The 14,243-nt window shown below is 40.9% G+C and overlaps 1 protein-coding gene across 4 annotated transcripts in view; it reads left to right on the top strand.

Annotated features, from left to right (window-relative positions):
• The first annotated feature begins 207 nt into the window (after positions 1 to 207).
• LOC140480311 (WAS/WASL-interacting protein family member 3-like) overlaps positions 208 to 14,243 on the top strand; it is a 102,502-nt gene continuing 88,466 nt past the window's right edge. The window contains exons 1-2 of one of the 4 annotated variants that reach the window (XM_072575029.1): positions 223 to 353; positions 8,009 to 8,387. The gene's annotated coding sequence lies outside the window, so the exon portion shown is untranslated. Of the gene's footprint in view, positions 354 to 8,008; positions 8,388 to 14,243 lie in introns of all 4 variants that reach the window. The other 3 variants (XM_072575026.1, XM_072575027.1, XM_072575028.1) reach the window with 3 other exon arrangements.

The raw sequence follows: 14,243 nt of genomic DNA, 5'->3' as shown, positions 1-14,243 counted from the left end.
ACAAAAGAAGTTCGGTTCTGTACAGTTGCAATATCAAGTAATTAAACAAAACACGGGACTGTTTACAGTTGCTTCTAGCTATGGGTCTGCAGTGAGACAGGCCAAGGTGGGGGCTGTCACTTTAAATTGAGAGCTGACGGTGGGCGGGCAGGTGCTGTGAAGGTCCGCCTTCCTGTGGGTGATTGACAGCTGGGGCTGCTCGGGACGTGGAGCTGGAAGGAACTGGTTCAGTTTCTGGGAACAGCTGAAGTAAGTTGGTATTACAGTACGGTATAGGGTGGCCTGACTCATTGACACCTGCCATAAACAGGGAGAAGGTACATACAGGCGGAGTGAAAACCTTTCTCTGGTCGGTGAGTATGTTCTGTTTTACTCGCAGGCGGGTCTATTGCATGTACAGTTAGTATGTTAATGTTTGAATTGGCACCTAATTTCTTATTGCAGCTTGTATTACAACTGAAACATTTATTGTGGCTGAGCAACAGCAGTATCGTTTTTTTTTGTAATCCTCACTTACTGTCATTAGTGACTGGACTTATCTCCATAATTTTAGATGGGTTTTCTTTCTGTGAGTGTGGGTCTTTATAAAGTGGAGTTAGAAACAGGACATTTTGGATGGTTGTAAACTAAATGGGCATTATTTTATTGATAATTTTTAAAGTGAACAAATATAATATTTAGGGAAGTAATTTTGTGTCACGTCAAGCCCAGGATAGTAGTCGGCTGCTAGTTGTGAAAAGGCAAGTTCATTCAGCTTATTTGTATTGAGATTGTTGAGTGCCGTATTTACGCTTGAACCTGCAAGATAAATGGGAACTTCTACCGCTGATCTGTGTACACAGTAACTGCAGGGAAAAGTCAAGAATATCTATTGATTCTCGGGTTTCTGCGAGTTTTGCTTCAAAGCTACTGTGTACGTGGTGGAAGCCTCACCATATCATTGTGAAGAAACTGAACCTTTGACCTTCAACTATTACAAGAATCTAGAGCACAGACAAGAGACGCTTTTATATTGTAGTAACATGCCACTGTACTGTAGTTGAATCTGTACCTTGCATATTCATAAGGTATAACTTTTCTTTTACGTGTAATCTATCTAGTAGATACCAATAACAAAAATGTCATACGCATTTATTATCTGTTACATTGTGTATCGTCTCACTTCGGTCATCTCGGCTCTCGATTGGCTCAAATGTTTTTTTTTGTAAAGAGCAACAAATCAAAATAAAACAAAGTAGCTTTCAGTCAGCGGATAGCAAGTAGTGATGGAAAGCGCCAACCAGCAACTTAAAAACTAATACAATCGCCAACAAAGCTACTAATTCTCCAGCGTAAATGAAACAACGTTAAACTCCCCCCCCCCCCCCCCATGAAATACTGACGACTGAATAAGGTTTGCAACATAATAAATGGTATAAAACTTGTGACCTGCAATAAAGTTGGTATAATTGCGTTGCAAAATGTAGTTAATTTATCTGAGAGGTAAGTGTCTTTCTGAATAGCCTTGAGTCTGTGTTAATTGCGGCAGCTGAAAAGAAAACAACACTAGCTCCCATGATGACATCGTCTGTAATGGACAAAGTTCCCAGTGTGGATCGGTGAAAGAATTTTCCTCTTTAAACTACTTATTCTGCAGGCTATCATTCACAGGTTACCTGTTAGAGAAATGCTGCCTGTCAGTTTGTGTTGTTGGTTCAGTATCTTGAAACTTGTTGGCCATTAGGCTGCACTTAGTAATTAAACAGCATCAAAAATGAAAAGATCTGGTTACAGCCACGGCTTGAACTTTTCCGCTTTGGTTCAAGAATCTCTGATTCTGTGGATGCAGGAAATCTGAAAAAGAAACAGAAACTCAGCAGGTCAGGTAGCATTTGCAGGGAGAAAGCAGAGTTATTGTTTCAGATCCTGTGACATAGCTACTATCTGTGCTGAAGCAAGGAAAGGTTGGTATAGATGTGGATTGGGGAAGGGGTTAAGAGTGAATAAGAGATGGAGACAGAGCCCAGACGGAGAGTGTCAGACTGTTAAGCAGACAAAGGAATCGAGGACCATAAATAGGGGAAAATGGATTGACGGTGCTGAAAGCAGCCCATTTTATGACAAAGAATGGGGTATGGAGGTGGGTATAGGATATGGAAGAAGGTTTTAAAAACTGCAAGAACTGCCAATACTCTAAATTTAGAAACAAAAACTGTTGGAAAAGCTTAGCAGGTCTGACAGCATCTGTGGAGAGAAATCTGATCTGTGGAGAGAAATGTTTTGGGTCAAGTGACCCTTCCCCTCGAGCTCTGATTTCACTCCATGGATGCTGTCAGAGCTTTTCCAGGAAATTTTATTTTTGTTTGACATGGGTGTTCATGTCCTAAAATGATTGAACTCCACATTCAGTCCTGACTGCTACAAGGTTCCCAAATGGAGAATGAGATGCTATTCTTCTAGTTTGTGCTGAGCCTCGCTGGAGCACTGCAGCAGGTCTGAGACAGACATGTTATTCAAGGAACACTATGTTGTATTGAAGTCACAGCCAACTGGAAGATCAAGGTCATTTTTTGTTTTGCAAATTGGAGATGTTCTTCAAAGGGATTGCCTAGATTGTGTTCCATTTCCCCTAGAGTACAGGAGCCCACATAGTGAGCAATGAATATAGTAAACTAATTTTAATTGAAAGTGAATTACTGCTTAATTTGAAAGCTGTGTTTGGAGTCTTGCATAGAAAGAATTTCTTTCTGAAAAGAATTGCTTCACATATAAAAGTTGTTCAGTACATGTTAGATGTGATAAACTGAATTTTAAACAGCACTAGGGGAGCAATTTTTATATATAATGTATCCTAAGTTATGCAGGAATTTCTGAATGCATATACTGAATACATGAACAATAATTGTTCATTTAAGCAGATTTCCTAGAAACATGGTATTTATTTGGCCAACTATTTCTCTTTTTTTTGTAGTTAAATAAAACACATTCTAAAACCAAGTGAAAGTCTTGCTGCCTTGGAGCAGTTCTTACAGTATTTTCCCAAATTATTACACTGAAGTTTTGCATCATTGAGTCAGATAGGGACATGCGGAAGATGAAATAATGTATGTGTCAGGTGTTTCTTTTGTTATTCAAAAACTGACTAGATATCATGTAAATTTTATTTTTCTAGTAGCCAAATTCCTTCAGTTCTTTTGAATTTAACTGCACTTAAATGTTACTATAAAACTATCAAGCAACAAAAGTTTACCTTTCATATATCCTACCTTTAGCAAATGTTTGTTTATTTATCCCTTATTAACATGTTTTCTCTTCTAGATTAGAAATAAAGAAACAGTACATTATTTATTTTCTATAATTCTCTTTCCTGGTTGTCATAACTGTTTTAGAGATTAAGACTTGAGCTTTATCCTGTAGCTAAAATGAATCCTGCTGACTACACATTAATTTCATGAGTGTAATGTTTTTCACAACTCTGAAATTTACCTGACTAACACACGGTTCAGATTTGCACATTAATGATTTGAGGTCTGCATCAGAATGAAATGAAAGTAGAAACCATCACAGGTTATTAACATGAAGCATCTTAGTTTTAAATATCTCAGTCTATTAGATTTAAATTCTGCTAGGTTCATTAAAACAGGTTATGAATAACTTTAATATTTTTCTATAATAGTCTAATATGTATTAATAACAATTTCGTAGTCCTATTGTTAATATAACTGTGAATATAATTGTTAATATTGTTAATATGTTGTTAATATAGTTTGAACAAGTCAGTGGAAACAATTTAGGATCAATTGTGAGGTACACATTTTGCCTGATGAAATGTCATGACCTGAAACTTTAACTTTACTTCTCACTCCAGATGCCAGATATTCTGAATATTTCTAACACTTTTTTTTCTGTTTTAATTTCCAACTTTCAGTAGTTTTGCTTTTATATTTTGCATTTAATTCAGTATATACGATCAGACATCATCCACTTTACATAGTTATAATGAACTCTATCTTAGAGTCAACCATTCAGCCATTTTGAGTCTGTTTCACCATTCACTTACTTTTGGGGTTTAAAGGAACACCACCACTTGTGTAGCTTGAAGGGGACCTTGCATGATCGTAACTTTTTTTCCCCATTTCTTCACAGTCGCTTTGAGTACAAAACTTTAGAAAATAGGCCACTCAGCTCACTGAATCTACTCTGCCATTCAGTATGATCACAGCTGATTTCTCAATCTCAATCTCCATCTCAATGGCACACTTCTGCTCTCTATCCATATCCCTTGCCTTTAGTTTCTAGGAATACACTTATTTCTTCCTTTTTTAAATCGTTTAGAAATAGACCCTTCAGCCCAACAAGTCCACACTGACCCTCTGAAGAATAACCCACCCAGACCCATTCCCCTATATTTACCCCTGACTAATGTACCTAGCTTACACGTCCCTGAACACTATGGGCAATTTAGCATGACTAATTCACCTACATTGCACATGTTTGGACTGTGGGAGGAAACCAGAACACCCAGAGGAAACCCATGCAGACACAGGGAGAATGTGTAAACCCCACACAGTCACCTGAGGCTGGAATTGAACCCAGGTCCCTGATGCTGTGAGGCAGAAGTGCTAACCACTGAGCTACTGTGTTGCCCACTTAATGACTTGGACATCACTACCTTTATCTGGTAGTGAATTACAGAATCATGACCCTCTGAAGAAATTTCTTTTCAACTCATAAGAAAATGGTCTACCCATTTCCTAAGGAGATGACCACTTGTTGTAAACACCTTCCCTCCCCCAGTCGGGGGAACCATCATCCCTGCATCTGCTCTGGCCCGCCCTGACAATTTTATGTTTCAATGAGATCCCTCTTACCATCTTAAATACCAGTGTACATGAAAACATATTCAACCCCGTCCCAATTTGTATAACAAGCTACATGCTTGTTTTCAATATGGGAATATGCGTTCAAGTACACTATAGTGTACTTGCGTCACTCCGACTACAGTGGTTCAAAGAGGTAGCTCAAAAAAACCACTACCTTCTCAAGAGCAACTAGGGCTGGGCAGTAAATGCTGTCTGTGCCTTGCAAAATAATTGCAAAAACCCTTTCATCCTTGCCTACCAGAAATCTATCAATGTTGGTCTTCAGATGACCAAGCATCACTGCGTTTATGGAACTGAGTTCTAGGTTTTATTAACTTTTTTTTTTGTAAAGAAGTTTGTTTTTCTTGACCTGTAAATAGGTTAGCTCCAATTGTGAAATTCTGTCCTCTTGTTCTAGGTGCTCCGAACAAAGGAAATAATGCCTCTCTATCCCACCAAATCCTTTAATCATTATAAACATCTTAAGTAGGTCGCACCTTAAGTTTTTTTTTTGTATTTAATCTAATACAAGATTAGCTATGTAGATTTTCATAATTTAACATTTTTTTTTAGTCTTGTATAATTTTGTGGCAATAAAGTACTGAAGATACAGGAAGTCTCAGATAACAATTGAAAATGCTGGAAAAATACAAAAGTTTGGCAGTGCATGTGGAGAAAGAAACAGGAGAAAGTGAGGACTGCAGATGCTGGAGATCCGAGCTGAAAATGTGTTGCTGGAAAAGCACAGCAGGTCAGACAGCATCCAAGGAGCAGGAGAATCTATGTTTCGGGCATGAGCCCTTTTTCAGGAATGAGAAAAGTGTGTCCAGCAGGCTAAGATAAAAGGTAGGGAGGAGGGACTTGGGGGAGGGGCGTTGGAAATGCGATAGGTGGAAGGAGGTTAAGGTGAGGGTGATGGGTGGGGCAGGGAGGTCAGGAAGAAGATTGCAGGTTAGGAAGGCGGTGCTGAGTTCGAGGGTTGGGACTGATATATGGTGGGAGGAGGGGAAATGAGGAAGCTGGAGAAATCTGAGTTCATCCCTCGTGGTTGGAGGGTTCCTAGCCGGAAGATGAAGCACTCTTCCTCCAACCATCGTGTTGCTGTGGTCTGGCGATGGAGGAGTCCAAGGACCTGCATGTCCTTGGTGGAGTGGGAGGGGGAGTTGAAGTGTTGAGCCACAGGATGGTTGGGTTGGTTGGTCCGGGTGTCTCAGAGGTGTTCTCTGAAATGTTCCACAAGTAGGCGGCCTGTCTCCCCAATATAGAGGAGGCAGTAAATGATGTGTGTGGAAGTGCAGAGAAAGAAACCGGGTCAATATTTCAAATGGATAACCTTTGGATTATAACTTGTTTCTTGCACCAAAACAGATCGTGAATCTATGCTGCATTCCCTCTGGGAACCATAAATCTTTCCTGAATACAGTACCCTCAATGTGCCTAACTAAACTTTTTATCAAGTTTTAACAAAAGGTCCTTTTATAAATCATTCCTAATGAAGTAAAGGCACACATTTTAGTAGCTTTTGCAATTTAAAATTTCATATCTGTCCAACAGCTCAGTGATTCTGGTATTTAGGAAACTAAATCTGTATTTCTCCAAAGTTCATAACTTTGGATTAGCTTGTTGAATATTTTTCAGAAGTCCTCTGTCATTGATTGTATCATCATTATTGTCAAAACAACAATGACATGTAATTTTCAAGTTTATAAAACAAGCCTACAAATAAGAAATACAGCTTAGGAATGAATGGAAGCACAGTGAAGTGAAATATTAGGCAGAAGTTTGTAGGAGAAATAATGAAGGTGATTCATTAATAACAGTGCACCCCATTATTTACATGGAAACTACACAGTAGCATCAATGGCTGTGTGAGATTGCACAGTTAAATATGGAAACCAAGAGTTGCTACTGTAATGCTCTGCTCTTTAAAAGATGTGTAATGACAGGATCCATCTTAGAATTTCCCCTTTTTTTAAATACATTGAATTGTGTGAAGCCATGTACTTAATGTATGCAAGCTAAATTCATTGATAATGCACTTGCTAGTATAACTACTCCCTTTAATGACATGCTTACTGTAGATGGATATTAATCTGTGTGATTCAACTGAAATGAGCAGAAAGATTGCTGTCAAATGATCTGTCTGCTGAAAATTAATTTTTAGAAGGATGCTATTTCTTTCTTTCAGATCTTAATTATTTGAGGTTTAAGCAATTTTGTTTTAACCTTTTTCAGCTATTAATTCTCTCTTCTAATCTAGACTTTCTTTACCTCTCTCTATTTTGGTTGTGATGCCTAACCAAAATATTCCATCTTCTAACTCACCTATCCCTTGCAGAAATAAATCTGACCTCATTATCATGCCTAGCTTTCATATGATTCCATATTGACCACTCCGACAACATGGTCAACTTTTCATAGTCCTGTGAAATGGTCAAGGCAGCTGTACAGCTGGTACAGAAAGGTCAAAAAGGAATAAAATGGACTACCCATTTATCTCCGCACTGGAAATGACATCATAATCCCAAATCAACCCTGAAAGGTGTTTCTTAATATTTTGGCGAAATGTACTTTTGAGAAACTACCCGACTAAGTCATACATACAGAATCATACACTACAGAAAGTGTTGCAGATGCCATCACTACTATTCATGGATGTGTTCAGTTGTGCTGATAGTACAGACCTAGCTGACATGTTGGCATAGTGGTGCATAGTCTGGAGGAAATAGTCAACATTGACTCTAAAGCCAATGTAGTCATAACTGTTTGTCAAACATGGGCAAGGAAATTTCTGCTGAGTTTTACACTGCTCTCCCATGGCTGATAATTCATATTGAATTACTGGAATTGTTAGTGTAAGAGGAGGCTGGGCTATGCATTATGTCTGCACCAACTCTCCAAATCAATAACACTTTTAAGAAGAACTGAAGTTAGCAAGGGCATAGAATGTGTGCACTGCATGGGAGACTGCAGTGTCGGTCACCAAGTGAAACAAAACACAACTACTTGCATGCCAAAGAGTAGTGCTTTCTTCTTCTGTAGTAAAGTCTATTACTAAGGTTTAAATTGGAATAGTAACTAATTGTGAGAAGAACCCTAAATTCAGTAATGAATGTATTATTGAATTAATAATAATCACTTGTGCAATTTTGATTTTAATGTTGCAGAATGTGGGAGTTCCTGGACACGATTAGATTATCTACAGTGTGGAAACAGGCCCTTCGGCTCAACAAGTCCACACCGACCCTCCAAAGAGTAACCCACCCAGACCCATTCCCCTACGTTTACCCCTTCACCTAACATTACGGGCAATTTAGCATGGCCAATCCACCTAACCTGCACATTTTTGGACTGTGGGAGGAAACCGGAGCACCTGGAGGAAACCCACGCAGACACTGGGAGAATGTGCAAACTCCCCACACAGTTGCCTGAGGTGGGAATTGAAGCCGGGTCTCTGGCACAATGAGGCAGCAGTGCTAACCACTGTGCCACTCACTAGTGTGATACATATCAAAAACGTCTGCTACTCAAAGAACTTGGCCTCAGGTGAGTGAAGTATTAGCTACAGAAACTGACACAAGGGTGTGGCTTAATTATTTGCTGTCAAACTTAGCAAGAAGTAAAATGGTTGTGGTTCTTGGAAGGCAATCAACTCTGCTCCACAGCTTAATTGCTCATGTTTCTCAGGGTAGTGTTGTCGGCCTGAACATCTTCAGCTGCTTCATCAATGATCTTCCCTCCAGAATAAACAAATAAGTCCAGAACATTTTGCTGATAACTGTAGTATTCAGTACCATTTGTGATCCTGTAGATACTAAAGCTATGCCTATGTGCAGGAAGGCCTGAACTGCATTCAGGCTTGTGATAATAAGCGGCAAGAAACATTTATACCATGTAACTGCCAGACAACAGTCATTCCCTGACAAAAGAGCATTCAGCCATCTTGTCTTCCATGGTGTTACCGTGGCTAAATCCTTCACAATTAATATTCTGGGTGTTACCATTGATCAGAAACTTGACTGGACTAACCATGTAAATTCTGCAGTGACAAAAATTGGTCAGAGACTGGGAATTCTGACTGTCTGTCTTACCTCCTGGCTCCCCAAAGTCTGGTCACCATCGGGTAGGCATAAGTCAGGAGTGTGATGGGATATTATCCCTTTGACTGGTTGGGTGCATCTCCAACAATGCTAGAGTTCCAGGACATCAAGGACAAAGCAGCCCATTTAATTGGATCCCATCTATCACCAAAAGCATGGATTTCTCCCACACCAACATATCGTGATAGCACTCTATGCCATGCACAGGATGCATTGCAGGAACTTGCTGAGAATCCATTAATGCACATTCCAAACTTGCACCCTCCAACACTTAGATGGAGAAGGGCATCTGACACCCTTGGGATAGTGCCACTTGCAAATTCCACTCCATCTCATACCATCCTGACTTAGATCTATTTTACTGCTCCCTTGCTACTGCTAGGTTAAAAATTCAGGAACATAGTTTGCTAACCACTCACCAGATCAACTGCAGCAGTTCAAGGAAGTGGCTATCCACCACCTTATCAAGTATAATTAAGGATGAACAACAAAGACTAACTTTGGCATGATACTTACATTCCACAAAAAAATCTAAAACATCCCTGTTCAGACTTATTAATTTATCTGATTAAGTACACCTACAATCAGTTGTCCTATTTACACAGGTCCAAGATGATCCATAGACGATGCTAAGGTTTTGAGATATTTGGTTGAATGGACTTACAATGCCAAAACCCATTCTGTTATTGGCCCTGCTCGCAAACACTGTTGTGATGCACAATGCTGTGAAGTTGCAACATTTGTGTTGTAGGTATGAACTAAACTCACCACAGAATGCTTGCTTCTTTTAAGCCTGATTTAAATTCTGAGAACCTTTTTTAAATGTGATAATTTATTAATTGCTACCACTGGCAAATATGGTGCCTGTTTATTTCTCTTTTGCAATCCAGTCTTTTACTTCCCATTACGCTGCTCCTTCAATACATGATTTGACATTGAATTCGCCTGTTCAGCTTTACATTTGTCTTCATTTTGTTCACTGCTGACTTCTCAATCATTTCTGTCTGATAGTTGGAGATACTCACTCACCAGAACTGCTTGCCCTGTTCACTCAACTACTGAGTGCTATGTTTTTCTCTGTTGTTATCAGCAAGTTTTACTCATGAAGACCTTTTTTTTTAAAAAAAGCTATGCAAGGGCAAGTTTAACTAATGGCAGGCATTTCAGCTAATGTTTAACTAGTTTCCTTGTGAGAAATAAAGACAATTCAAGTTTTATTTAAAATCACTTTTGTAAACTGTCATCATACTAAATATATCATAAAACAATGGCTTTTCCTCCTTGTCAGAAGGGGAAGAGATGGAGAGAGCAGAAAACTAGATTTCATTTAATGAATAAGAGAATTGGTAATAAACTGTGGTGTTTTGTAGTCGGATATGCTTGAGTGCAATATAAATGCAAGTAAATAGTTCATTCACAAAATTACTTCTGGGTAGAACATATTCCCTTTTTAAGATAATGTTATCATTTTGCTATTAAGTGTGCAAGATTCCCATCATTACCTTGACTATATAGGAGGCAAAGTGTTTGGTTATAAGGACTCCATTCCATTCTCCCAGTGTCTTCATTGCATTTGTGCTGCTGACATCACCTTCCACACAGGTCCCTGTGCTTTGTCCAACTTGTTTCCTGCATCTCTCCCATTCCTTTCCTTCCCAAAGCTACAATATGGCCCCTTGTCCTCACTTTCAACCCCACTAACCTCTTCATACAAAGGATTAGAAGCTGCCATTTCTGACATCTCGTGGGCTGCCACCACCAGACCTGTATTCCCCTTCCTTCCCTTGCTGTCATTGTGTAGGGACTGTTCCCTCCAGGACATCCTGGTACACTCCTCCTCTACTCTCAACATCACTTGGGATGGCATGGTGGCTCAGTGGTTCACACTGCTGCCTCACCGTGCCAGGGACCCAGGTTTGATTCCAGCCTCTGGCAACTGTGTCTATGTGGAGTTTGCACATTCTCCTTGTGTCTGCACGGGTTTCCTCTGGGTGCTCTGGTTTCCTCCCACAGTCCAAAGGTATGCAGGTCAGGTGCATTGGCCATACTAAATTGCCCAGTGATAGGTGCACTAACCAGAGGGAAATGGGTCTGGACGGGTTACTCTTCGGAGGGTTGGTGTGGACTTGTTGGGCCGAAGGGCCTGTTTCCACACTGTAGAGATTCTAATCTAACCACTTGCGCTTACAGCCATGGTACCTTCTCATGCAATCACAGAAGTTGCAACAGTTTCCCATTTACCTCCTTCCTCCTCACTATCCAAGGCCCCAGACACTCCTTCCAGGTGAAGCAGTGATTAACCTGCTCTTCACTCCATCTAGTCTACTGTATTCTCTGCTCACAATGTGGCCTCCTGTATGCTGGGGAGGCAATCACAGATTGGCTGACCTCCATTATGGTATACCTCCTGTCTGAAGAAAAAAGACCCTGAGCTTCCAGTTGCCTGCCACTTCAACACACCAATACTTCCCTGGCAAACATCTGTCTCAAGCCTTTTGTGGTGCTGCAAAGCTCAACTGTAGCTGGAAGAACAGCACCTTTTTTATTTAAGTACCTTGCAGCTTTCAGGGCTCAACATTGTTTAACAATTTCAGAACATGAACCTCCTTCCCTGTTCTTCACCCAACCCGAAACTCCCAGGTCCGGTCCTGTCCTGTCCTGTCAGTTGCCCTCAGCAAAGCCAGCATGTTTTTAACTAGAACCAGTCCCTGTTCATTATCTTCCCTGAATTAATATGAACAATCAGTTAATCTGCTTCTTTTTTTCCTTTTTCTCTCTGACAGTGTCTCCATCTATCCATCTCACTAGCCACTTCCCCTCATCATCACCAGCACTACCCAAACCAACCAGAATCCGCATGTATCATCAGCACCAATGCCATTTTCCAGCTGCCTTCAACTCTGAGAAGGATCCCTGGATTAGAACCATTTTTTTTTTGTTTCAGACTTCCAGCATCCATAATTCATTAGTTTATTTTCTGGTTGAGACATGATCTGTTAGAGTTGTTGATGACTTGTGTGGAGCGCAAGTGGAAAGGCATGCCGTTTTTCTTTAGTCAATGGGTTAATAGCCGGGGGTATAGATTTGAGGTAGAAGGCTAAGGGGAGAGTTCACCACTTTTTTTCACTTAAAGGGCGGTGGGAGGCTGGAATTCACTACCTGAAAGGATGGTTTAGTCAGAAAGTTTAACATTTAAATAAGATAAACATTGTGGGGAGGCTGCAGAAGGATTTGAACAGGTTAGGATAGTGGGCAAAGAAGTGGTGGATGGAGTACAGTGTGGGAAAGTGTGAGGTCATGCACTTTTCTAAGAAGAATAGAGGCATGGACTATTTTCTCAATGGGGAAAAAACTCAGTGTGAAGTCCAGAGAGACTTGGGAGTTCTAGTCCAGGATTCTCTCAAGATAAACTTGCAGGTTGAGTCAGTAGTTGGAAGGCAAATGCAATGATGGCATTTATTTTGAGAGGGCTTGAATATATAAGCAGGGACATACAACTGAAGCTTTACAAGGCTCTGGTCAGACCACATTTGAAGTATTGTGCTCGGTTTTGGGCCCCAGATCTCAGGAAGGATGTATTGGCCCTGGAGCATGCTCAGAGGAGGTCCATGAAAATGGTCCCAGGGATAAAAAGCTTAACGCATATGAGGAATGTTTGAGACGCTGGGCCTACACTCGAGGGAGCTTAGAAGGGTGAGGGGGGGGGGTGGTATCTAAAAAACTTTTCAGAATACTGAATGGCCTGGACAGAATAAATATTGGGAAGATGTTTCCATTGGTAGGAGAGACTGGGGCCTGAGGGCATAGCCTTAGCATAAAGGGAAGATCTCTTAGAACAGAGATAAGAAGCAACTACTTCAGTCAGAATGGTGAATGTATGGAATTCACTGCCACAGAAGTCTGTTGAGGCCAGCTCATTGAGGTTCTTTAAGTTTGGTGTTCTTGAGTATCAAAGCTTACGGGGAGAATGGGGATGAGAAAATTATCTATCATGGTTGAATGGTGGAGCAGACTTGATGGGCTGAATGGCCTAATTTCTGCTCCTGTGTCTTATAGTCTTCACTTGAGTTGCTATGGGCTGCGAACAGGAAAATAGTATGTGTGGACAAATATTTGTTGTGGGCATAATGGGCTAAATGACCTGTTCTGTAGACATCAAAAAGAATTGCAAAGATATGACCCTTTTATGCTTAAACGTTAGAACTGGAGAGAATGGAAAAGTCAACCGAGGCATCCTGTTTGCGTATTTCTCTCTGAAGAAACCACTGGAAGAGGTTTGGCAAAATTGGGAGAGAAGCCTGAAGAGGCACATCACTGTCAGGATCATCTTGCCCCTTCTCTTATGCTTTTCATAAGCAGTGTGGTGAGATTCTTGCTGGGCAGTGGCAAGTTGCCAGTTAATGGCGATTAATGCTTTTTTTTTGAGGTTCTTGTTGATGGGCCAACTCACCACCTCAATATTCCAGTTGTGATGTTTATAAAGTAGCTCAACAAACTGGACATCAGGAAACCCCAACATCGAAACCAGAGTGAATGCTTGCTTCAGATAACTCCAGGTTGGACACTAATATCTAAGGCAGACTTGAGTACTGCCCACAGGGACCCAGGCCAACAGACATTGCATCTGACCTGTCATCTTCAAAGAATCCTGAGGGACATTTCAGATCTACTTGCAGGAGGGTCCTTCTGCACTTCATCCTGCACTTGGCTGCATGAACAATTAGCTTTGTAATGCTGCAGCAAAGACACCGAACATTCTGATACGTGCACCCAGCTCATGGACTGGCCAGGCTGTATCTCCGGGCTCCACGTACTGTCTTGGTGCTCACTTACTCAGACCCTACTTAGATTCTCCTAGCATCTCTGTTTGCATTGCCTGGCCTTGTCTCTTAGCAACAGAAATATCAGACTCCTATTTCCACTGTCTTGATGTGCTGTTTAAGGCAAATGCAATCCGCAAAGCTTGTCAGGGTTGGCAGCGGGCCTCCGTCAAGTCAAAAGCAATAGCCTCTGCTCATGGATCCAAGTATAGTAAGACAAAGTAGCCTCCGATACCAGTCAAGGGCCTGCTTGAAGCAGTCAGTCAGACAAAGCTGACATGGTCTGGTGCTGTGGCCTCAACTAGTGGTCCTAAAGAAGACAAAGTCCTGACTGTGCACCACTCTGCCCAGCAGTAGCTCCAGGATCCTGTCTGTAAGCTAGGATGCTGGTTTCCCCCAGTCTGCCATATCTATCTGGAGCAAACTGTGCAGGATAGCTCTAGTTTGACTGCACATGACTAGGTGCGCAACAGTTATTTTTT

Source organism: Chiloscyllium punctatum, chromosome 8, assembly GCF_047496795.1.
Source record: "Chiloscyllium punctatum isolate Juve2018m chromosome 8, sChiPun1.3, whole genome shotgun sequence".
In the NCBI taxonomy this organism is placed as follows: domain Eukaryota; kingdom Metazoa; phylum Chordata; class Chondrichthyes; order Orectolobiformes; family Hemiscylliidae; genus Chiloscyllium; species Chiloscyllium punctatum.
The sequence above is the reverse complement of the archived record's forward strand: the minus strand, read 5'-3'. Positions and strand labels throughout refer to the sequence as shown.